We start from the raw sequence: 26,365 nt of genomic DNA on the forward strand, positions 1-26,365 counted from the left end.
GAGCAGGGACAGCCCCCAGGGAATGGCTGGAGCTGTGTCAGGGCAGGCTCAGGGTGGATCTCAGCCAAAGGTTCTTCCCCCAGAGGGTGGTTGGCACTGAACAGGCTCCCCAGGGCAGTGGGCACAGCCCCAAGGCTGCCAGAGCTGCAGGAGGGTTTGGATGATCCTCTGGGGCACAGGGGGGGACTCTTGGGGCTGGGGCTGTGCAGGGCTGAGGGTTGGACTCCACGATCCTTGGGGGTCCCTCCCAGCTCAGCACATCCTGGGATTCTTGGTCTGCTCCCTCCCGTGAGGCCACCACAGGCCATGGGCAGCTGATGGGCAGCCCCAGGGATGACACAAACCTTGGCACAATCCAGCTGCCCAGACCAGTCCCCAGGCATTTTCCACAGTGGGCCTCTTGTCCCAGAGAAGACACTAATCACTGAATTGTGATGACGCTTATTAAATTAAAACATCTCAGCCAACCTCATCAATAAGACCAAAACTAAAATGGGTTTGAGCAGCTCTTCCCTTGGGAGTGTAGGGATGCTGTCAGTGAAGCCCAAACATGAACAGGATCTAAACAAAAGCTCACAAGCAGGAGGAATTCCAACCCCGCCTCTCGGCTGCTTCTTGGAAATCCATTTCTTAGATAACTGAAAGGCAGATAAATAATAAAAAAGAAAGCTCTGCACTAACTAGATCATTTGTTTCCAGAGATGTAAGTGGCAAATGCTGAATTTCTTTTTCATCTCACCTTGAGTTGCAGCAAACTGTCACTCTTGCATGAGCAGCAAGGGAAAAACATACTTATTATTAGAAAACAATCACTGCCAGATCTGATAACAATCTGACATTAACAACTGTGGGGATTCTGCTGCCAAGGATGTCTTGTGTTATTTAGAAAACAAAAAAGAAAAAATTCCTGAGGGGGGGAAGCAACAAACAAATAATTGTTTTACATCCTATTAATAAACCCCTACAGCTCATGTCTCCCTCGGAAAACGCTCACAGTGCTGCTATCACCTTCCAGAGCAAGCCACCAGATGACATTCAATATTCCTGAGGTTGAAGAAACAACCACAACTGTTTGAGAACCTGTCACGAACACGGTGGGGGGTTGTTGTTTTTATCCAACCATTTTACAGTGGGACACAACCTTATGTCTCCTTTTTGTACTGGCTCCTGCTACTCACGACCCAGCCTGGAAGGATTTACTCCCTCCTTTATTTTCCCAGCCTTAACCCTTCTATCCAGCCTGAATTCCAATGGCAGCACCACCCACACACCCAGCTGAGATCAGGTTTTAGCAACTCAGGTTGGGTACAAAGCTCTTGGTTTCTGACTTCCAGCTTGAACTGGTGGAAGATCTGCCAACCTACTGACACCATCCAAACTGAGCTAAAGCCTTTGGATAGCAAATATTTGGGATGTACATTTTGAGGATGCACCTAAATGGACCTCAGTGTGCACAGGCAGCAACAGTATCAAGTGAGCTGGTAAAACACCAGAGAGCTTTTGGGTTTCACCAAAGGCTGTGAGATGGTTTCACTTCTCTGCAAGAGCTTAGGAAGTCACCAAAAAACCCTCCAACTTAATCACAGAATTAAAAGGGCCAGGAAACCATGTGCTTAACCAGATACATCTAAATGGCTGAAGTAACAGTGTATATGGTTTAAATTACGGTAAATAAGACTTCATTTTAGTTTTCACATGTGAATTGAAGAACTCAGCCCCACCAGGCACTGCAGGTGATGAAGTGGCTTCCTCATTGAAGTTACATTGTTCATGTTGGCTTCACAGCAGGGGAAATGACAACACTCTGAGTTTTGTTTTGGTTTGTTTGTTTGTTTTTCACACAGCTGATACTGTAGTTTCTTACAGAGCTTGTATCTGTTCTTAGATTCTACAGGAAAAGGCTTTTTAGACAAATTCAGGTTCCTTGGGTGCAGATGACGTAGGGTCTTGAGCAGGGTCTGTGGGAACAATTTTCACAAAACACTCTCCCATCTGGAAACAAAGTTTGATTTCTTCACTGGTGTTTCCCTCATCCCTTTGTAAGGACCTCCTGCAAGTCCAGCTGCCCCTGCCCCAGGCACTGCAGTGCCCCGAGGCCCAGAGAAGTCACTCCAATACTAAAAATGTGGTAAAAGCTACAAGCAAGTCTGAAACACATGGAAATCTCTCAGTCTTTGCCCAGGTAACCCTCTGCATCCTCGTGCCCATTTCGGCACAAGCAGCCAGCTGTGTAACAGGACAGAGGCATGTCCTGGGTTGCTCCACATTTACACAAGGTGCTGGATTATCAAGTAAACCAAGACACAGCCCAGGGACTTCACACACCACAAACAACCATGGACTGCCCCAAACAGCTTCAAGAGCCTGAGCAGGGCTGAACTAAGGGATAGCCCTGAGCTGGGGCACAACCAGAGACAGAATCATAGAGTCACAGAATGAGTTGGGTTGGAAGGGCCTTTGAAGATCATCTCGTTCCATCCCTCTACCATAAACTGAACTGCAGCCAGTTCCAACCCCTCCAGCAAACATCAAACTTCTTGAAGGCAGATGCCCAGATCTCACTGATGGAACCACCCCAGCCAGCTCCATTGCTTGTAAAATGCCTTTGCAAGACAAGCCCTGCAAACAGGAGACTCCCTGGTCAGATTTCCCTTCTCCCTTCTGCTTTTTATTGACACTGTTTTGTTCTGGCTGTTTGGTTTGGTTTGTTTTTTCTGCAGTGGTGGAATCCAGGGCTCGTGTTGTGCACGACTCTGACAGCCCCTGAGCTGCCCCCTGTCCAAGGCCAGCCCTCAGCAGGCACTGGGAGCTCTCTGCCTCACACTCACCAGTTAATGCCTTTGGAGGATGACCTGGGGACTGACTCTTCCCTGGTGTGAGTGCAAATCACTTGCCAAGTTTAGTTTCATTCCGACTGTGCCTACCAGGGAAGGGTCACTTATAGACTCCATCATCTCTTCCCTTGTCTCAAAAGATTATAATTTGTCCATTGCAATTCACATCAGGATGCAATTTGGCAGGTAAGTCAGAAGTCTGGAGGCAATTATTTTTCTTCCTTTGGAGAAATGGGTTATATTCATTCAGTTATTTTCAGTTATTTATTTTAGATGGAGCACAAGGAGGGGGAGAAGGAAAAAGAAAACAAGACAGGTTTAGATATTATGATAGGATTGACACTTGATGTTTTGACATCTAAGCAGGGCTGATCATGCTGATATATGCAATCCATGCATCTAATTCTACCCAAGAGGAAAGGGCTGGAACACAAATATCTCAGCTCTTACAGTCAGGTATCAGTGTGCCAATGAAAACAACCATTATGACAAACCCTTAAGACTCCCCCCCCCAAATTCTAGTTCCAGCTATTATTAACCAGTGTAAATCACCTCCTCTATAACAGCTGAAATTTATTCCTTTGAATCTGATGAGTGATATGCTGCTCTCAGCTTACCAGGAAACACCTTTCTTTATATCACTGATTTGCCTTTGAAAGACAGCCAAAAACTACATTTAAACTACACCCAGGTTTTTACAGCAGCACAGGGGACAGAGATCTTTCTGACCAGTCCCTTCCCTTCACTCCTGCCCACGACCTGACACTGGTCTGACCTCTCTTGCCCAACACAACCCCCAAGTTCACACCCTCATCCAGCCTTTCCTGTGCCTGCACTTTACCTGGACACAACAAATTAAAGGGATAACATCCATATCTAAGGAATAACCTGGACTAAACAGAAAGGATTAAATATGGATGAGTGGCTTTCCCCCACCACAGCCCCCTCCCACAGTTTTAGTGGACTCAGGTGGAGGTCAAGAGTTTTCCAGTTGGATTTTTCCAGCCCTACTGTAATTACCTGCCTTTTCACTCTTATCTTTCTGCCCCATAAAATATGGTTTCCACAAGGCTGAAAGAATAATCACCAGAAGTCAATTTGTGCTCACCAGCTGTATTTGGAAAGGCATTTCACTGAGTCCAGACCTGTCAGCAGCACCCAGCACAGGCTCAGCTGGGCTCCCTGTGTCACTGCTCCACAGAACCACGGGATCATGGAATGGTTTGGATTGGAAGGGACCTCATCCAGTCCCACCCCCTGCCATGGGCAGGGACACCTTCCACCAGCCCAGGTTGCTCCAAGCCCCATCCAACCTGGCCTTGGACACTCCCAGGGATCCAGGGGCAGCCACAGCTTCTCTGGGCAACCTGTGCCAGGGCCTGCCCACCTGAACGGGCAACAATTTCTTCCCAATATCCAATCTCAGGCTACTCTCTTTCAGTTTCCTTCCTACCAACCACTAAACCCACTCCCAAGCTCATTTCCATTTTAAAAGGCAAATTACTAGAAAAGAGTGGTTCCAAAACCACTATGTGTTGGAGCAAGTGATTACTTATTTCAACAGTTAAAAGGCAGGCCCATTAAGTTCTATTTTAGCTAATTAAAGAAGTTACACGTGAGCTCCCTGTCAGCCCCAACTGGGTTCCACGTGAGCCCAAGCACAGCAATGTGCAAAGCTGCCACTGAAACAGCTCAATGAGCCTTAGCCTAGAATAAATTTGCCAGATCAGATCTTTACTTTGAAAACTGAATTTTAGGAAATTGAGGCTTTTTTTTTTTTTTTTTTTTTGCGGATCTTTTCAGGCTCCGTGCCTTGTAAAACAGCCAGGGTGATTCCTCTGACATTCCAGGGGAAGACTAAGTTTTACCAGAGACTATAATGATTTAAAGTCACAATATAATCTCACCTCCAGGTCACTGGGCCCACTTCCCTTATCAATTAACCTGTCAGCCGACAGTCGGCTCTAATTAGTGAAATCCTTTTTTAATGAAAAGAATTTGCCCTGAGCACAGTCTGTCAGCTTCAGGACCATTCTCCACTTGGGAGCATGTCACAGCAAACCCCATTAAATACCTGCAGAGAACCCAACACCAACCTCAAACCCCCTTTGGCTCCTGCAGAGACATACAATGTTATTTTTCCATGTCTGCATCCTGCTGTCACAAGAGACTATTTCCATTTGTTGTATGAAAACTGCACTTGCATTTGGCCCTGATGCACCTTTGTTCCAGCTGCCTGAAGAAGTTGTGTGTCCATAATCCCAGAGCAGAGAGGCTCCCAGAGAAAACCCTGCCACCAGAGGCCTCTGAGGACACCTTTTTTGGGGAACACCCAGCATCCCACAGGGGTGTTTCTCAAAATGCACCTTTCATGCACTGAAGGAGTCATCCAGAAAGCTGCCTCCAAGAAGAAGGAAAAGCTCTCAGGCTATTTCTTTTAAAATTACACAGCGACAGACCTCGTGGACATTCAGCTTCCATGGACATTCAGACTTCCCAGCCACACTTCCATCCTCTGGAAAAGCCACAGTTTGGAAAGAACTCCCCACACCCCATCCCTGCTGTGTGCATTCCCCAGGTGGGAGGGGAGGGCCAGGAAGGAGCTTTTCCCAGAGCACCATGTAAGAGTGTTGCATTAGAAAAACACTCACTAATCCCTATGCTAATGATCCCCCTGCTCCCCTTGACTTCAAAGGGCCCTGCATCACATCTGTAATCTCCTGCAAGTGTTAGCAAACAAAATTACAAGTTTTAACACTACAGGTTTCAACAAATTCCCCTCGCCCTCAGCGCAGCAATGGACTTAAAAATAGATGTAATGAGCAGCTTTGGATCTGCATAAATCCCCTGCGGAGTTCATTAATGATTTCATTTTTGGCAAGACACCATGTCAAACGACAGAGTATTATTAAAAACATACATACACATGTACCTGAAACTGCATTCCTGCAAATGCTGAGGGAGAAAAGGAGGCTGTGTAATTTTGGTTTACCTTTTAAGTAACATGATTGTAACGGTGTGTAACTGTAAACCCTTTTGTTCTCAAAACTAATTACGGCTCTCCAAGGGATGCCTGAATCTACAATTATTTTTATATTGGAGAAAATGGGACCTGAAATTTCAGGTCCCACAAAATCCCAGACTGGTTTGGGTAGGAAGGGACCTTCATGATTATTTAGTTCCCACTCCCTGCCATGGGCAGGGACACCTCCCACTATCCCAGGTTGCTCCAACCTGGCCTTGGACACTTCCAGGGATCCAGGGGCAGCCACAGCTTCTCTGGGCAACCTGTGCCAGGGCCTGCCCACCCTCATGGGGAAGAATTCCCATCTAACCTGCCCTTTGGCACTGGGAAGCCATTCCCCCTTGTCCTGTTACTCCAGGTCCTTGTCCAAAGTCCCTCTCCAGCTCTCTGGGAGCTCCTGTAGGTACTCAAAGGCTGCAATAAAATCATCCTGGAGCCTTCTCTTCTCCAACACCCACAGCTCTCTCAGCCTTTCCTCACAGCAGAGCTGCTCCAGCCCTTGGAGCATCTTCATGGCCTCCTCTGGACTCACTCCAACCTTTAAAGTTCTGCACTTAGACACGAGCAGCTCAGCCCCTGCTGCTGTTTGTTCCTGTTCTCCACAACCCAACATGAATTATTGCTCTGTGAAGCTCCCATTTCACACCACACTTGCTATTGCATGAAATCCCAGGAATGTGCCTGTTGACAAGGCAAGGTTTAGCACGTTGCACCACCAAACCACCCCCAGGAAATTCACTCCTGGCTGATGTGTTGCTGCAATGAAGAGAAAACTCAAATACAACATGTCAGAAAGTATGTGGTGCCTCCACCTCCCGATTACTCCTCAGGGGAAAAGGTAAATAGAGTATAAGCAATTTCTTTCTTTAAAAAAAAAAAAAAACAAAGTCTAACCTGCCTGAGATGTAGGGAAATCATTTACCTTCTGCTTGTCAGAGCAAGTTATCTACATGCTTTTACCATATTAAAACCACAGCCTAAGAGAATGGACTCGCTCTGCCTACAAAGGACAAAGTTTAAGTTGCAGAGAGAACACAAAGGCCCAGTGACAAACTCCAGGTTTTAAGCAGTGCTCATGTTCTATGGTTAGCCAAAGGGAAGCACATAAACCCCAAATATTTAAATGTAGACTGCTAAAGTCTGTTTATCATTTTCTGAAGAATCAGCTCGAAGACAGAATCCCATTTCTTTTGCATTTGGAAATTACTTTATCCATCACATGGTTACTAAAATAAGTGACATGGACATGTTAATTATAAAGGCAGACTTTTACCTGCAAACTAGGCTGATCTTTAAGCTTTGAAGTTTTCCTAACTGCCCAGATCTTTCAGAGCACTCCTGGTTCTAACTGCTGGCAGCAGCAGACTCCTAAAGCACTGCAGAGAAATGCTACAGATGCTTTGCCAAAACAAGCAAAGTCCCCCCATAGCATCTTTTTGAACCACTTCCCATAACACCCTAATGCTTCTTCTGCCTCACAATCTACCTCCCAACATGGAGTGTCTGAGCAGCAAGAACAGGCACTGGAGCAGGACCATCCTAATTCCTGGTGCTGTGACCTGGGCACACACACCTGTCCTGATGTGGCTGAAAGTCCCAACTTGCTACTCACTCACAAGCAGAGAAAAGGGAGTATGAGTGTTTGGAAAGGGGCAGCTGCAAGAAATGTGGAGTTACAGGGTCTCCCATGCACTTCTGAATGCAGCCACCCTATTTTATCACATCCACTAAGTCACAGAGGATTAGCAATACCAGCTACTCATGGAATCACAGAAAGACACAGCTGGAGAGATCCAAAGGGCTGCAGGAGAGTGACCCCATCCCACTGGGGACACCTCGCTCTGGGGGACCCTGGCACAGGCCATCTCAGGCCCTGCCTCCTCAGGACACATCAACAAGCTCCAAAGACAAGCAATTTCATTGCTTTTGTGTAAACTGCCAGAGCAATAAAAACCATCATTAGAGACAAGTTACTGGCTAATCTAATTTTTAAGTATGCACAGCAATCAACTTGAAATTAATTATAATATCAGATTAAAGGAGGAAGCTGGATCATTTGCTGGCACACTCATAAGCCCTGTCAGATGACAGCGTGTGTGCCATTGTTTTTAATTATTATTCTTTTGAATGGTTTTGTTAAGCCTTTATTCCAAGATGCAGGAAAATGACAGTGGCTTGTCCTGGGCTGCTGAGGAGACTCCCCACACTGTCTGCACCCCCAGGACACCATCCCCAGGCTGTCACCCTCTGTCCCACTCTCTGCAGCCCTGCTGTGACACCAAGGAGGTGGTCTGGGGGCTGCTCTAATTAGGGGCTCTGCACACAGTGGTCTGTGGCAGCTTCACCCAATTACTTGTTTGTCATTGAGAGCAGATATTGTCAAGTTATTTTTGGCCCCTGATAACAGTGGCAAAACATAATGAGGCCTTGAGGTGAACAACCATCTTGGCAGCAAGGGGCTAAGATGATGTGCTGTTGAAAGGCTGGAGAGCAATTAGGTTATTTGAATAGGAGGAGATGCTGGACAGGGCATGTGGAGACAGAGAAAACCAGCTTAACTATTAAAATGCCACCCTCCACCCCCCTTCAAGTTGTCAGCTAACTATTTAAGCAAGGTGTTAATTTACTATGGGCTGGATTGCAGACAAACTTCATTTTCTTATTAATTCAAAAGATGCACAGACTTGTCCCACATGCACATATCACCCAGCCCTTTGCAGACGAGTGGAACAGCTTGCCAGATGATTATTATCAGCATTTAATCAAATTACAGTGATTCCCACTAGTCCTGGCCGTGGGCCTGGTGTGCACAGAGTGAGGGGCTGTGCAAACAGGGCCAAAGGTGGTCTGTAGAGGGATAACTTGTAAATAAGAGTCAGCGTTAGGTACAGAGAGCAGATACGGACACAGATGGAAAAATAGCTCAGCTGAGATCCATCACCCCAACAATGCGACTCACATGATGCCAAAGGCACGGGAGTGACCCCAGCAGCACAAGGGTAGGACACAAGCCCTCTCTCCAGCTCTGTGGGCTTCACCTGGTACCCATGGGATTGGTCAGTGAGTTGGACTCACCCCCACAGTGCCCACAAACACATCTAGCATTGCACAGGACCAGGCTCTGCAGAGTTTACCTTGGGACACCATCGTGTCCTTGGGTCACCACTGCACCCACTGTGGGGAGTGGTTCAGACTTGTCTGACTGGTCAAATTGGGTTTGAACTGCTCAGACTTTACATCCTGTCCTGTCTGCACCACAGGAGGTGCCACAAAGCATCCAGGGGCCTGACAGGGTCTGGCCACCATCCTTTAAAGAACCATAGAATGGTTTGGGCTGGAAGTGACCTTAAAGATCATCTCATTCCAACCCCTCTACACCTCCCACCAGCCCTGGCTGCTCAGGGCCTCACCTACCCTGGCGTTGAACACTTCCAGAGGGTCACTTTGGGCACAAAACTATCTTGAGAAACTACTGGGAAAACACGAGAGCAGGTACAACTGCCGAGTTTTAGGAAGGAAAACTGACCACAGCACAAAGAAAAGCTGTAAGACACGAAAAATGATCTCTGCAACACAGAAACAAATGAGTTTTCTAATTCAATCCAGTATTGGGAGCTTGGACCAAACATGGTCCTGGGGACCTGTGTTCTATGGCCATGGCTGTGGGTCTGGCTGCAGATGATGTGACATCTCTTTAAGCACAGGGAGCATAAACAGACACAGTGACATGAGCAGTGCCAGTGTGAGTTAAACCCTCTGACCACATCCAAGCAATTCCTGGTGTGTTTCAAGGGTTGTTCACCCACCTGCAATCAGACATGACTCTTCCAAGTATGAACTGGGTTATAATGAGCCAGTTACTCAAGAACCACGGTCTTCAAAGCAATCTGGGTAGAGTGGTCTGCTCTAAACACGTCTGATGGAACCATGGGGTTTCTCTTGGCATGGGGGAGGAGGATGTAGATGGTGTTTCAGGACTGCTGGGATTGTTCCTGGGCATGCTCTCATCCGTGGATGTGTTCAGGGAACATGGTCAGCACGACCCTTCCACGCTGCTCTTCCCAAAACCCTGACACCTTTCCGTTTCTCCATCCACAGGGTAAATCTTTCCCAGATCCCAAGGACTCTGAAGGCTGTTTATTCATACAGCAACAATCCTCACCTTCAAACCAACACCCACTTTATAGGGAGTTAGAAACACATGACTGAACTTCTGGCAATGAAGACCAAGATCATTCCTCTGCCTTTCTTGATGAAGAAGTGAGAGCCCATGAGTTCACCCCATTTCTCCCATGTCTGGACCTCAGGAAAGAGTGTCAGGAGCACCTGAAGTACAGTTTGGGTACCTCACCTCGATGCAATCAGATGGGAGAGGAAACATTCCAGCAGTTCTGTCTCAGAAGGGTCAGAAACTCAGTAACCTTATCAGACTTTCCAATCTATCACTGCCTGAAGTCTCACTGCTCCCAATAACCAAAAAACCTGAAGATCAACCACCTTGGGACAGTAATTCCCTTAATGACAACACTCTCTGTGCTACCCCAGGGTGCCAAGGAGGGCTGGTACTCCAAGTTCCAAAGATGACCCATCCTCGAGGTTTTGATCTACAGCAGGTTCTGTGCTCCCAGCAAAGCTTCTCACCCCTCCTCAGGGGCAGCAGGTCCTGCCCAGCACTCAGAAACTGCCACAGTCAGATTTTAATAGCCATTTTTATCAGCAACACAAGCAAGGAGGAAAGAAAAAACCCCAACAGTTATTATCCCAACACAGAGCAAACTGGTGCTGAGGTCCCCAAGCTGCTCCCACACCTGCTGAAAGCTGCACAGGCTCCAAGCCTACAACCCCCAGCAATAAAACCCAGCCAGCAGCAGTAAAACCAGGGCTTTGCTCATCTGCTTTTGATTTTTATAATGCTGTTCCTTTTAACAAATGAAGTTTCAGTGCTTGTGGGACTAACAACCTAGTAAATGAACTAAGTATTTATTTGCGGCTTTATTACTCGGCAGACCTATTTCCACGGAGTCGTTTTTCCTCAGGACCCAGCCTGCTCTGCAGCAGCTGTTTTCTATTACAAGCCACTCAAATTCCTCTGCCTCTAATTTCCAAAAGTGCCCACTAACTTGAAATATTTGGAAGCAGTACCAAGTGGCTGTGGGAGCTCAGCAGTTCATCCGCGCTCCACAGGTTCTTCCTCCAAGGATTCTCACCCACATTCCTTGCCACGACCCAGTCCTCCAGATCCCCCTCCCCTCCTGACCCCAAAATGTTTGTGAAAACCCACAGAGGACCCCCAGAGCACAGAGGGACCCAGTGAGAAGCTCCCAGGGGGGCTGAGGAGAGAGGTGGTTTGGCTCGTGCTCCAAAGACTGTGAGTGACTTTGAGATCGCGACAGGTGAGGGGGTAACAGGGGATTTGGGGAGCTCCTCTGCCTGGGAACAGGAGACAAGAATAAGTCAGGTGGCTCTGGAGAGGTCAGGGTAAGCTGCAAGGGTGCCTTAAGCCAGGATTTTAATTGCCAGGGGAAATCCTGCTGCATAAACACAGACTCCAGCTCTGGTGGGGTTTGAGTCTTGTGCTCCCAGACTTGGGAAGTCCCCCCTGGTTTTTACAACAGTATTTTTGGCTTAAAAATTCTTGGCTGTGAGGGTGGGGAGGCCCTGGCACCGCTGCACTGGGCAGAGAAGTTGTAGCTGCTCCATCCCTGGAAGTGTCCAAGGCCAGGTTGGATGGGGCTTGGAGCAAGCTGGGTGGGTGGAAGGTGTCCCTGCCCGTGGCAGGGGGTAGAACCAGATGAGCTTTAAGGTCTCTTCCAACCCAAACTGTTCTGGGATTCTGCAATTCTATGATAATTATGGAAGGAGCCCTGCTCCCAGCTCCTGCCTTACTCTCCCAGCATATGTAAGCCAAGGCCATTAACAGCTCCAAAAGGCACTTAAGTTTATCTGCTCCTCCGTTTGCCACTTTTTAACCATACATTGACATTGGCTTTTTCAAGCAGCTTGAACACCGTGCAAGGCCCTTTAGACAGACACTTGAGGCCTCTCTCAGCCAGTCAGACACAGCTGGGAAAGCAGTTCTTGTTACACTGAATAACTGGATGCCTGGGATAACTCCAGGAGAAGAGGTGATGGCAGGTGAAGCTGTGCTGTGACTGGGCTGATCCCCCAGCACCAAGGTGGGGGCAGCTCCTCTGCCCTTGCCCAGGCTGTCTTTACCTTTCTCCTCCTTTCACTCAAGCAACTCAGCTCAAAAATTATCTCCCTTTATTTTTTTTCTTTTTTTGCTGGTTTGGGTTTCTGGTGAGAAATCCCTCCCCTCATGCAGCCCAACTTTGCTGCCCAAAGCCAGGACAGCAGCCAGGTAGGGGAACACTGAAGGACCTGGCAGGCACAGGGACCAGCAAAAGGGGCTCGAGCCCCCCTCAGTCACCAGGATCTATTAGGGACAGGAAAAAAGGAATTCTCAGTGATGCCTGGGTGGCTGAGAGTCTCCAGGGTGCCCCAGGATTTACTCCTGGGGCCCTCAGCCAGCAGAGCACTTCAGTAAATCTCAGTTTTACAAGTGTTTGAAGTCAGTGGAGCAATGAAGGACAACACTGAGCTGAAGCCAAAATGAGGACAAATCAGGGGCTGTTTATTCTGCTCCCCGAGACTAGAAATGTCCCTCACAACTCCTTTCCTATCCTGAGAACCTCAGTGTCCCTTCATGATCAGGCCCTGCCTTTTCCTTTGGATAATCTCCACTGAGCCAGGAGAAAGTTAAAAATTCACCAGATTAAAGTATCATCCTTCACAAAGTCTTCTTTGCCACCAGAATGAACGTGGCAGCTCTCACTTGGAGGCTCCATTTCAGTTTTTCTGCCTACTCAGACAAATATTATTGCACTCAGGTCACACACTGAAGAGTTTCTTCACATGTTCAGACTCTGTGTTTTTCTAGGAAAAAAAAAAAAAAAAAGCTGAGACTTTGGAAAGCAACAGCGAGATCTGCCTGTGGCTCTCCGCTCCTATTCCCACACTTTGGAAAACAACCACTAATTCATATGGACTTTTGTGGGCAGACTGCATGATAAAATAATATCTGACTTTGTGGGATCATTTTATATGGAGAAACACTTAAAATATGTCAGTGCAGTGATGAATCATAGAACAGTTTGGGTTGGAAGGGACCATAAAGCTCATCTTGTTCCACTCCCTGCCCTGTGCAGGGACACCTTCCACTAGATCAGGTTGCTCCAAGCCACATCCAACCTTTTTGAAGGCAAAAGACATTCTTGTTTGGAGAACAGTGGAGAACTGGAAGGGGAAAAAAAAAAAAAAAAGCCTCTTTGCTTTGGTTTTAAGCAGCTAGAAAGACTTTATTAAAAAAAAAAAAAAAAGGAAAAAAAAAAACCCTACAATTCCTATAGATATCCCTGCAAAACTCCCACTGACATCCAGAGTATCAAGACTGTAGGATGTGAGATACTTTGGAGTGCTTTTTTCTCCCCTTTACATTAACAGTAGCTGGATGTCTAACACCCCTTGCTCAGGCTGTGCAACTGTGCCAAGTGAGAAGATGTCAGATCCTGCAGCAGAAGGGGCTCAGGGGGTGAGCTGGTGGGTCAGAGGCACAGCTGGGTACTTGGGAAGCCTGGACACCCCACGGGCACCGACCCCACACACCCAGCACTCTGAGCACAGCTCCACTGACTTCAAACAGGCTTGAAAGCCAAGGCTGGCAGTACAGCCTGCATGGTGGCTGGGAAAGAACCGCTCCTTTCTGGAGGTAAAGTTAAAAACCAGTAGAAATGGGCCATGAATTTTCTAACTTCTGAGCTCCACGGGCACACAATACCCCCCCAATATCCAGTGACAGCAGCTGGAGGCTCTGCTGCTCCCCGGGATGGCTGCAGGTAACACTGATGGATCCATCCCCACTCAGGCTGTTCCCTCCCTTGAGCTGGGCCAGCCCAGGCCCTGTTTGCTGACACACCCTTGGGAAGGAAGCCCTTTTGTCCTCCTACAGCTCCAGCGAGGTGCTGTGGAACCGGAGTCGATGCAGAATCAACGTTAAACACACGGATGGATAAATCCCGAGAAGGAACCGATTCCCTTTGTTCAGTTTTATCTGCAACCACGTCCCCACTGCGTCAGCACCTTGGTGTCTATGTGGTCCTTGGCTTCCCGTGGGTTAAACTTACTCCCAGGTTAAGCCTACTGGCAGGATTAGCTTTGCTGAGGTGACAGAATTGCTGGTGTAAACCTGATGTAAAGGGCCTTGGCCAATGACATTGCTGTGCTTTTCCAGTGGAAATGAAGTGTATTTGATAAGATAACAAACAGCCTGGCAAAGCACAGTTGAAGTTATGTAAGGGAAAGAATAGGAGGGGGAAAAAACCCCTTGTATAAACAGCAAAACAATACAGCTTTATCTAATCTCAGCAACTTATTGCTGCCTGTCTGCCTGTGTGTGTTTTACTGACAAAATAAAATAAATTGAATCAGCTCACACACGATAACATGCTCTTTCCTACCTCATACTAATTGCTTGGCTAATTGATGTTTGTTGAACTTTCTCCATTTCATTGAGTGATTAGGTACAAAGCTAACAGTTGACATCTGTAGGCGCTTAACTGGCGTCTGTAATTACTGTTAATGTTAAATAATTGTTAGTTAATTGGAGTGGTAACTGACTGAATGGAATCCAGATTGTGAAGCAAAAAGAGATCTAGTTAAATAAACATACATTTTCAGAGAAAATAACATTTTATTACAAGGGAGAGACTAACAGAAGGCCAGATATGGGAGGTCTGCAGGATGCTCTGTGTATGAAATCTCACACCAGCCTCCAGCCTGGACTGCCCTCACTGCAGGTATGTTTGCAGGATCTTTGTTCCCAAAACACTCCTATCCCAAGAAATTTTCCACATTCTTTTGAACTGATTAGCACAATTCTACAGTCCAATTCTGATGCCTTTTTTGAGAAAACCAAATGTAGGCTAATCTATAAAACAAACATTCCCTCCAGAATAGATACAATTATGTGTTAGTAAATATTGCCATTTTGCTCCCCAAGTCTGGAATGGTTTGACTTTGTTAAAATCAACACCCTTAAATGAACTCCTGGGGAAATATAATCACCAAGTAACCCCAGAGGGGCTCGATACCAGCCCAAACAGCAGGGATGCCCAGGGCAACACTTCCAACTGCCTCCCTCTGCTATTTTGGTCAAGAAAAGCCAGTGCCTACAGGTGCTTGTACCATGCTGGCTGCCCTCTGCTCTTGCTTTGAATTACTAATTTCAAAGTTATCACTGAAGCCTTGAAAGGCTCCTGTTATCAAGACCACAACTTTTAAGAATCCAAAAGGATGTGGAAGAGGCTACCTCGGACTTTCACCTGTCCCTGTGGGCACACTGGGCACATCACATTATCCAGCAACCTTCTCCTGCAGCTACAGAACAGCTCTGGGATCCCACAGCTCTGGAGTCTCCCAGCACTGGGATCCCACAGCTCTGACACCCCACACCCCACCTGACTGCCACAGCCCAGCCAAAAAGCCACCAGCACCATGAGAAGAAGGGGCATGGAGAAGGAGCAGAGATGGTGAGTTTGTGCTCCGGAGATGCTGCCATCAGGGATGTTATGGAACAAATTCCTTGCTCAGATAGAGCCTTCCTGGCACAGGAGTAACTGCCTCGCTCCTTTGTGTACCAGAACAAAGCAGCATCTCCAGACATTTATCGACCTTTCCGTCTGCCTGGCTCGGAAGTCGGAGTGAAGTGACGCACCAGCTCTTCTAATTTAACTCACGGGTACCAGGAACACGGGCCCTCCAAACCAGAGGCTTTTTTCAGTGCTCAGTCCCTCACTAATGAGACACTGAACTTCCACATGGAAAATACTGAAAAGCCACGTGAAAACCCACAAAACACAGGCAAAACCAGTGATTCAAAGGCACCACCGGAAAGGCCAGGAGAGCCCACAGACAGGGTGTCCCCCGGGGAGGGTGAGCCATCAGATCCACCACAGAGAGGGACATCTGGTGTGATTCAGCAGTCCCTGAGGTTTGCTGTCCCATACCCGGTTCCCTGCACTGCTGGGATTGCTCCAGGGCTCCGAGGGCAAGTGAGGGAGAAGCGATTCACTGAGAAAGAGCAGCAAGAAGGACCAACACATGTGGACAGCGGTCACCCCACAGACTGAAAGCAATGCTGACAACACACCCCAAGTGAGTAAGGGATGTTCTGTGGATTCCCACAGACCCCTAGAAAGGAGGGAGGCAGCCCCAGCCAGTTCTCAGGCCCACTGACCATGCTAATACTGCACATGTGCTGTCTGTGTAGCACTGGATCCACTTACACTCAGCACGAGGTGCCGTGGGGATGGTTTACTTAAGAGTGAGAGCACCTCTCCACAGCCAAGGATCTCCTGCGAATGCATCAGCAGGGAGGAATTGCCAACTTCAACTCCCTCCTTGTTTACAGAAACAGATGTAGAGGATCCTCAAGAAACGCTTCACCACAGACAGACGGGGGAGGAACAACAACACGGCTGTTTTTCCAGGGCAGGATGTTGCTGCAGAACCACCTAAAAAGCCAGGGCTTGATCCGACTGGTATTTCAGCCACCAGTGAAGCCTCCCAACCCAGACGCCTTGATCTACCTCCAGCTGAGAGTATAAATATTTCCCTGACAGCTGGTGGTGCCACACAGCAGAAGGATTCATAAAGTTTACATGAACATCCTGTAAACAATTTGAACATAAAAAGCTCTAACAGCCCAATTGTGTTTCTGATCAAAGGCAAAACTTCAATATACAGCACAAACGAAAACTTCACCACTTTGGGACTCATTTTTCCCTCCAGGAAAAGCTGTTTTCCGAGGGTACGTAGGAGGGAGTTAACATAAATGAACTACACAGTGGTAGAATGAGCTGCCTGCTCTGCAGCTTCAGATGTGTCTATTTAAATTATTAAGAGATAATGGAATTTAATTACACCGAGAAGTCGCATTACAAACATTCCTGAGCAAACCCTGTACTTTGGGGCCGGGATTGATGGTGCTGAGGGACACTCTCAGAGGGTAAAGAGCAGCTCTGTTCCTTCAGAGACACACAGAGCCCAAGCAGCAATCCCAAACTGGAAGGGCCGAGCCGCAGGGAGAGAGGGAGGGAGCTGCAGGCGGGGGATGCACTTCCCTGCCAGCCCTTCTCCAGCTCATTCATTCAGATGCTGACAGCTGCTTTGTCAAGCATTACCACGGGCCCAGACCCTTGGGTGCTCACCTCCCAGCACAGCCACCTGGATTCCCATGGGAACCATCTCCCTGGATAATTTCAGCATTACAAGGTGAAGTGTTCCCTGCAGAGCGATTGGAGTGCAGGGCTCTGATTCACAACCAGGGACAACTCATTGCAGTGGCAGCTGCAGCAGCTCCTGCTCCGGGGAGCAAACCATATCCCTCCCAAATTCCCAGCCTGCTGCAGACAGGGCACAGGGCTGGGGCCTCCAGGAGCAGTGGCAGCACAAGAGCTGAGGTGGGAACCCCACAGCCCTTTCCATCACGTGTCCCAGCCCTGAGGGGCCCCAACATCCACTTGCTGCTCCCCAAAGCTCACAGGACCCTTCCAGATTCAGGGATGCATCTTCCCATTCAGCTCAAAGGGCACTAACTCCTAAATGGGAGCTGAGAGACTTCTCCTCAAGGGGTTTTACCAGCTCTTCAAGGGAGGTTTTGGGGTGATTTCATTTTGCACTAGATTTCTTTAATTCTCAGTGTTTCTGAGGAAGGGACTGTCCCTTACACATCCACACTAATCCATCACTCCTTGAGCTCATCTTCAGCCTTGAAGTTCACAGCTAAATGACAGAAAGGGGACAAAATGTGTATACAAGACCTGAAATGCTTCAGGATCTCTACCTGCTCTGTAAAAATTTACACACTTACTTGTGTAAATTCTGCTACCTCAGTTATAAATAATCCTGGGGGGTGGGGTGGGAATAAGTGGCAAGACAAAAAAAACCAAACAGTGAGTGAGCTGTGGGTGGCTGTGGACACTGCCAGCCTGCCCAGCCCTCCCACCCTGGCAGCTCTGAAGGTTCCATCGTGATTTACCCAATGCAAATCTGACCTTTCTTACGAGTGACTTTTATTGCTTTTGGCAAAAGCGGCCCTGGACAACACAGTGGGGAAGAACTGGCTTGGAAGCAAAACAGACTGAACTGCAGAAAGGGAACTTGAACTTGGAATTTATCAAACTGACAGCCCCCGGGCAGCCACAGCATCCCCAGGGCACACACTTGGAGAAGGCAACAGCCTCCCCACCATGGTGAGAGCCCTGCACCTGCCTGCCAGCAATTACTGACATTATCTCCAAACAGGGGAGCTTTTCTGAGGCTCTTTTTCCTGATATTTAGTAGTTTGAATGCTAATCCCTTTGACAAAACTGTCCCCTATGCTTTTTCTGTCCTCCTTCCCCTTAATCTCTTTCTCCCAGTGGAAAAAAGAAAAAAAAAAAAAAGGGGGGGAGAAAAAAAAAAAAAAAAAAAAAAAAAAAAAAAGAAAATACCAGCCAGCCTAGTTTGGCCGCACCTGGATTTGCATTGATTCCTCCCTTGTCATTCATGTTACCAACAGGAATTAGCATATGGCTTTAAGGGGAAACTCAGGAGGAGAAAAGAAAGATGCCATTTTGATGGAAATAAGGGGCAAAGGAATAATCTACCATCAACTAAAAAGCTTATTTGTGTACGGTTTCCCAAGCAAAGCTTCGAAAAGCCCATGTTGATTTTAGGCTACACAAAGAAACCCTAATCCTTTCAAGGGAACTAAATCACCAAAGAAAAGTACCTTGGAAGAAAAGGCTCCCTGTCAAGCACGGGTATTCACATCCAAAGGGATGCCACGAACCAAGCTCCGTAAGTAAACAGAAATAAGAATGTGGGAAATGTGTTTGAGTCAGAAAAAGAAAACCAAAGGAAGAGGAAGAGGGGCCTACTCTTCATCAGCCACCTCCTGGGGAGGAGAGGAGCCCCTCACCCTGGTTACAGGCCTGTGCCAGGAATGTGGATTCACCGCCTCCTCGGCTTCTCCTGCCCTGGCCCAACCCCAAGAAAGGGCTGCTCAAATGCCAAAGCTTTTTACAGCAAATTAGCAATATAAAGATGCAGTCACATGTAGTTTGGGGGCCTGGGGTCACTCCAGACATGCAGCTCTTCCCTTCTAATGGCTGTGCCACCTATTCTCCGCCTCCGGAGGGGCCGGGAACCCGCAAATGCCATTAATCACAAAGGACAGATCGGCTTGCCAAGTGAGATAACCTCGTTAGACCAAAGAAATAATCCAGACTGTACTTCCAAAGGATGCTAATACATGAAAAACAGGACTATGGATCCGTAATGCAATTAAATCCAGGTATAATTCAATATGCAGCAGAAGACTTCAGAGGCAGCAGCGGATCAGCACGGGAATCCCAAAGGTAACGAGGTCATGTTCTGTCCCCAGTTAAACCACTGCAGCTTCGTGCAATTAAAAGACACAGAAGAACACCGAAATGGCCCACTGGAAAAACAAACCAAACCCAGGGAGAAGCACACAGGGCAAATACCGAGCAAATCCACACCTGGCCAACAAAACAGACCCGAATTTCAAACTGATCAAACCTGCCTCTTCCAATGCACACCCACTCCGAAGTTCCAAACCCCCAGCCAGTCAAAATCCCAGGTTTACAGCTGGAAGCTCAGCCCTTACTGAGTCCATTGAGAGGCAGGACAGTGGGGTAAAAACCTGGTGCATTTTCCAGGCTTTGAATTACACTCGTGTTCACAAGTCCTGCCTGGAGCTGCTCCCACCACCCTCCTTGCAAAAACACCAACCAAACCAAAAATAAGAATTAAAAGCAAAGGATCCCCCCAAAGCCTTTCCAATAACGCTGCTCCAGGCCCAGCCCTGCAGGGCAGCTCACTGGTGTGCTGATTTAGGGCGAGTTTTCCCTTAATGTACTGTTATATCATTAGCCACTCTCTCTTTGGACTGCTGTTTGGAAGAAATTAATGGGATACTGAATATTTAAATGTGGCCCTCTATATCATTTATTAACTGTACAGAAAGCACACAGCACAGTAAGCCATGGTTTATGACTATTATCCTGTGAATACTAAACGTTGGCTGGTTATTACTGTCAGCAGTGCAAATTGGCTATTCATAATTCCACGTCTATCATGGAGCTGATGAGTAACAATCAAGTTAAAACATTTTGAAAACTCTTACAGTTATTTAAATGAGCTTAAATTAAAGCCATTTGTAAAATAAACTATTCCCTAATATTGTTATTTAAATTAATTCTGACCTGGCAGGCAATGCATTATTTAAAGCCTATATTTTATATTAAGCAAAGCAATTACCAAGCATACAGAACACGTCTGAAACCCAGAGAAACATAAAAAGCACTAACAAGCTGATTGCGACATTTCTGCAAGACAAGTTACATTTCATCTCCCATTGAAATTGCCATGAAAAGAAACGTGTGGGGAAAGCAAAAAAAAAAAAAAAAAAAAATTTGTTTGGGATGTGAATTGCAGCCTTACCTTTATTTGTGACAGCGTTGAACAGTTTCTCAGAGCTGGCATCAGATGCCTGAAAGACCAATAAAAATAAAAAAAAAAAAATAAAAATCAGAGTTACATTTTGTAGCAGCGATAGATTTCCAGAGGCACGGCGGTGTATTTATACACAGGCAGAGGAATGTATATTTTAGGGAAACAAATCAGGAGACAAAACCAGGAGCGCTGGAAGCGGCGGCTCCGGGGCCGTGTCCATGAGGTGGTGCTGTTTGGCTGTGCTTCGCCGCCCTGCAGTGCAGAGACTTCCTTGGAAAGATTCTGATTCAGAAAGAAACGGGGTTTTTCTCCAACATGAGCTGCACGGAAACTGGACCTTTGTGCCGCCGTTATCCAATACGTTCCGACACTGATTTTGCCATGGAGGAGAGTCACGATTCGGAATCGCACAAGCCCAGGTTTGGCAATTTCCAGAAGTGCAGATTTCAAAATTAATTTTTAAAGTGTTTTTGGGATCCCTACTGTGGCAACATTCGATTTTTACCCCCTTCAAAGCAGTGCTGACAACTTAGGTTAGTCATTTCAGGAACTGCTGCTACCAACTCTTTGAAAAACAAACAGCACGTTCGTATTTAGGATCAGAATTACCACGTCGGATTCGCCTTCCTCTGAATAACCGATCCTTCACACCAAGCTCTGTGTCAGCTAATAAACCTTTTCTGTTCCACCGAGACACCTTTCTCCAGGGAGGCTTTTCCTCCTAATTTTACCCCCTCTACTCCTGCTGTTCGTGTGCCAACGTGCCAATTCAGCTCTTTACCTGCTGTAAAAAGCCCAACTTGGGTTTCACATAAAAACGTTGAAACTCAAACAGGACAAAACCAGCCGGGGGAGGTAACAGTGAAAACGCTCATTTTACAAACACCCTGAGCCCAAAAGCACAAACCCCTAAGCTTCTGCAGCTATGTTTGGGCACACACACACACACAGTACACACGTATATCCAGCTACAGCCTAAACTTCTCCCACCTCTGCACCCACAAACGCTCTTTGATTCAGAACTGGAGCTTGGATCCAGCCCCGTGAGACACAGGCTGCTTTTGGAAAATACATGGAAAATGTGCTCAGGAACAAAATACTGCAAAACCAGGGTTAAAACACAACACCCGAGAAAGATTTTAAGGTTTTTTCCTAGAAACTGTTTTCTTGCTGGACTCAGGAAAAATAATTAAAACCACTGCTTGGAAAGCAGGCTATGGGGGTTTTTTATTAAAGGGAAGGAATTTCTCAATTCAGAACCAAATAAAAACCATCAGACAAGCAACATATACGTTCACTACCTCGACTGCACTAAAAACTTCACTGTGAAACTCCCGGTAAATAAGTAGACACGGCTCAGACTGTGTATTGCAGTGCAGTAATACACTGAAATAATTTGTTTACCCTCAAGTTTTCTATGATTAATTATTAAAAATAGCTTTATTCTTTTTCAGACTTCTAGACAGATTTTACTAGATTACCGCTTGGCTTATTTAAAAGCTGAGCTGGTGCATTTTGTCTCGATTAAATACCTTGTAAACGCCGGATTTATTACCCAATGATGGATTTATTATTCAGTGAAGACTTTCTCTAAATTAATGAAAATATGTGAATAATGCACAAATTGAAGAGATCAAGAAGGCCATGTGCTTTAAAGAGGAGCCCAGTATTAGTGCAACAAGAGGCTCGATGCTTTCCTACACTTGCCAATCAGGCTGCTTAAAAATAATCTTTTCCAGTGAATTTCAGCTGTCGTTGTCTTTTCAAATGCAGCTTTTCTCTGAAGTCAAAACTCTCTGAACGAGTCCTTATTTTTAGAAAGAAAATCCAATATTAAAACCGAAACAAACTTCTTACACTTCAGCTATTACTTTATTTTACTGTTTCAAAACAAAACAGCACAGCAAAGCTGCAAGTTTCCTATTTACTTGATTTTTCCAAGCACTACAAAGAGGAAAACATCTTTTTAAGAAGTTTGCTCTAACACCAAGTGTAAACCAACAGACTGTCTTTAAGTCATGGTTTTCCAGGTGAAACCTTGTCCTGTGCTATCACATAAACCAGTCACAAACCGTGCTGTGACACCTGGAAGGGGCACATCTTGGACGTATCGTGGTGCACAACACAGCCTGCCCGGGGATGGCTCCGGAGCAAGCTGGGGGATGATTATCCGTGCAATATACATTAAAAAAAAAAAAAAAAAAAGAATAATTTTACAAAGACAAAGCTTGTCCACGAGCGAATCTCATTTTGCATTACTGACCACACACAACCGAATGGAAGAGCAACTTGAGATAACCCCTTTGCCTGCGTTACCATAAAAATAACCCGATCCCAAACACCGGCTCAAACGGTGAGATGGAACTTTGCCTGCCTGTTCTGTTACTTAAAAATTGGGGTTTAAATATAAAATAGCAATTAGGGTGATGTAGCAGTGATACAGAGGCGAATACAATCTCTGCCAGCAGACAGACAGTCAGTGTATCAATTTCCATGCAACTCTTATTTTTCCACAGCCAGGCAGCCACATCACACAACAACGCTAAAGGAACAAAAAGCCAAATTAATTTAAAAATCCACAAAAACTCAGCACTACCCCAGAAGGATGAAATTCAGTGCCTGTGCAGTGCTGACCTAAACCCTGCTCTGTACTGACAGGGATCTGCGGAGACAACAAAGTGCCTTTATGTCCACGGTGGGTGCGATGTGGCCAAACGTGGATGTTTAAGCGTCGGAGGAGCTCGGCTATCCCTTCCCTTACACCAGCCAAGTGCAACTCTCTCTTCATTCTCCTTTATCCTGATCTTCCCAGGTCTTCTCTGAGCAGCAGATGAGCAGACAATGTCTGCTGGCACCGTGACATTTGGGGACAGCACCGGGTCGAGCGCCCCGGGCTATCCGGGCTGTTCTGCCCCTCGAACCCCCCTGTTTCGGGGTCCCCCTCCCCGGCTCCTGCACAGGCAGAGCCGGAGCCGGTGACACACAGTTCCCTTCCTCGCACTTCGGCCGTTTTCCCTTACAAATCCCCTTGTTACCAAGCGCAGCTTAATCCTTTTCACCGCGAAATGAAACAACTCAGCAATCCGTGGGCTAAAAAAAAAAACCACAAACCCACAAAAAACCCCAACCAAAACCCAACAAACCACACAGGAAAAAAAAAAAAAAAAAGGACCTAAAGAGTATTTTTTCCCTCACCGAGGAATGCGCTGCCATTCAAGGGGATGTACGACTAAAATATTTCCTGTGCAGACGGCGCAGCCTGACTCACTGCTGGCACGGCGCGGCACTTGCACCGGCCCCGCACCTGCCCGCGGAGCCAGCGCGGCCCCTCCGCGTCTCCCATCCCGGCCGGGGGTGCCCGGGAGAGGCGGCCGCTCCCTCCATCCCTCCCTCCATCCCCGGGGGTCCCGCACGGAGCCCCCCGCCCGCCCCCGCGTTACCTGCGCTCCGGCGGCTCCGCGGGGCTGCTGGCCCGCGGCTCATGGCGGTGCGGGAGGGGCGGGCGGTGTGCGGGCACTCGCGATCCCAGCGCGGCTCTCTCAGCGTCCCGCGGCCAAACCCCAACTAATCCTCCGCGGGGGGCGAACTCCGCGGGCCGGGCGGGCGGGCATCCTTCCCGGGCCGCCGACCCCTTCCCCGCTCCCGCAAGATGGATCCCGGGAGCAGCGGGGCGTGCGGGGCTGTGCGGGGAGCGCGGCGGGCGCGGAGCGGGAGCGCTTAATGGAGCAGCAGCAGGACAAAGAAAACCATGTGCGGCGGCGGCCGGGGCAGCGGCGGCACCTCCGGGTGCGGGGCGGTGCGGGGCGGTGCGGCCGCGGCACCTCCTCCCTCCCTCCGCGGGTCCAGCGCGTCCCTTCCTTCCTTCGGGCGGCTTTTTGGTTTTTTCTTCCGCTGTCTTTTTTTTTTTTTCTTTTTTTTCTTTTTTTTTTTTTTAGGGGAGGGGGTGATTGTTTTTTGTTTTGGTTAAAAAGTCATGCCCGTCCTCTCCTCTCTCTCCTGAGCCGAAGCGAGCTCCCTCCGGGCGCCGTCCCTCTCCCGCCGCGGCCGCGCTCAGGTGAATTCCATCGGGGAGACCCAGCGGCCCCGGCTCCTCCGGAACAGCCTGGCAAGCCTGTAATCCCCGCGGGGGCGGCCGCTCCGCCGGGCCGGGATGGGGATGCGGTGCCCCCGGACCCCTCTCGGCCGAGCCCACTCTCGCTCCGCACTGCGCGGCGCTCCCGGAGCCGCTTCCCAGCGCCGCTTCCCAGCGCCCGCCGGCTCCGCCTTCTCCCGCCGCCCCGCCCCGCGCTCCGACGGGTTCCCGCGGCGGGGGCGGCCCGGCCCGGGGCGGGGGAGGCTCCGCGGGAGCCGCGATCCCAGTCCGCGGCTCTGCCGGCCCGGAGGAGCCGCCCGGAGATGCGCGGATGCTCCTTGGGGCGTGCGAAGGGACGCGGAGCCGGACGGTCCCCGCTGCCCCCAGGATGGAGGCACACACGCACACGAGCATCAGTCGCTAGAGCTCCGCGGGAGTAAACACTATCGAAAACACCGTATTGCATTCAGCAATTTTTGGTTTGATTTGTTTTTAAAGGGAAATTTAATTTTTTTATTATTATTATTTTAACTGGAGGGGGGGAAAAAAAAAAAAAGCAACGTCCCCGGCTGCAGGCAGGGTGGCCTGACGGGCACCCCAGGCTGCTCTCTGAGCTGTGGTGCCTCCCTGAGTCCCCCAGTGCAGAGACTCGCCTGGCTGCTCCCAGCACGGAACGTTATTGTGGACGGGCAGTGGATTTCCTACTCGCTGTAGGTTGTCCTTAAGCGCAGCACAACATTAGGAAGAGCCACCACGGAGCATAAACACACAGATACACGATGGTATGGATGATTATTCACTGGAGCGTGGCAGTCAGAGCCAAATGGTGTTTCCTGGGAAGACAGAGGCGTTGGCACAGTAGCCACATATGGGAAGACGCTTCCTGGGAAAGGGATAAGTGCGAAGAGAGGGCATGTGGGCTCGTGAGGCCTTGCCCAGAGGGTGTTTTCAAGGTTTCAGATCTTGAAGTGGGTTTCAAACCAACGCTGGGCTCGAAGTGCTAATGGAATTAAACTCCTGTGGGTTCCACTTGGATTTGAGCTTTATAAATCCTCACAAACAGGGCTGACAAGCCCAACTCACCCAAGCCCTGTGGCAGAGCTCAGCCTGTAGAAGGTGACTCTCCTAAGCAAAAGATGGGAACTACCTACACCATCCAGAAAACAAGAGCAGAGCAAGAGCTGTGGCTGCCTGGTCGGCCTCACCTGAGCCAGGAGAAGAGTTACACACCCAAAATCCAATGGGAGCTTGGAAAGACATGTTTACGTCCTGACCCACTCCAGGCTCACCGCGGGGACAGGGATGATGTGAGATGATGAGGTACAACTCCACTGACTGTGGTGGTTTCTGCGGGGGCAGCTGCATGGGAAGATCAAATGACAAGAGACAAAGGCACCCACCACAGCTCCACACTCAGCCTGTGGCTGCAGACACCACAGTGCTTTCCTGACATGGCTGATGCACAGGGGGAATGCTTGGGTAAAGCTGTGGCAAATGGTCTCCACTGGAAAAATGAAACAACTGTGGCCAAAATGAAAGAATTGTGGCAAACCTCAGATCCCGGTTACAGCGATGGAAATGAGTTCTCCAGGGCTGCCCACCTCAGCAGGGCTATCCCAAGATTTCCACAGCATAACTGAGCATGGATTTTGGGCTGCTGAAATTGCACAGGTTTTTGCATCTAATTGATGTATATTGCAAAGATAATCTTGTGCCATCAGAGAAGTGGTTTCCATCTCCTCCTCTAGAAACCCGACAGAGGTGTCTTCAGGTCTGGTCTCTGGAATCAACAGTGGCCAGTGGCCAAAAGCCATTGCAGTCCATCAGCTATTTCAGAGCTCAGCAAAGGAAATG

General features: G+C 48.2%; 1 long non-coding RNA gene across 1 annotated transcript in view; it reads right to left on the bottom strand.

Moving 5' to 3' along the window:
• Window positions 1-24,644, bottom strand: part of LOC114068241 — a 47,157-nt gene extending 22,513 nt beyond the window's left edge. The window contains exons 1-2 of the long non-coding RNA XR_003573533.1: window positions 23,880-24,644; window positions 20,428-20,476 (exon numbers count right to left, since the gene is read on the bottom strand). This is a non-coding gene — a long non-coding RNA (uncharacterized LOC114068241). The remainder of the gene's footprint in view (window positions 1-20,427; window positions 20,477-23,879) is intronic.
• Between the last annotated feature and the right edge of the window lie 1,721 nt (window positions 24,645-26,365).

This window comes from Empidonax traillii, unplaced genomic scaffold (genome assembly GCF_003031625.1).
Source record: "Empidonax traillii isolate 1590-97213 ecotype Southwest subspecies unplaced genomic scaffold, ASM303162v1 scaffold1018:size752740, whole genome shotgun sequence".
NCBI lineage: Eukaryota > Metazoa > Chordata > Aves > Passeriformes > Tyrannidae > Empidonax > Empidonax traillii.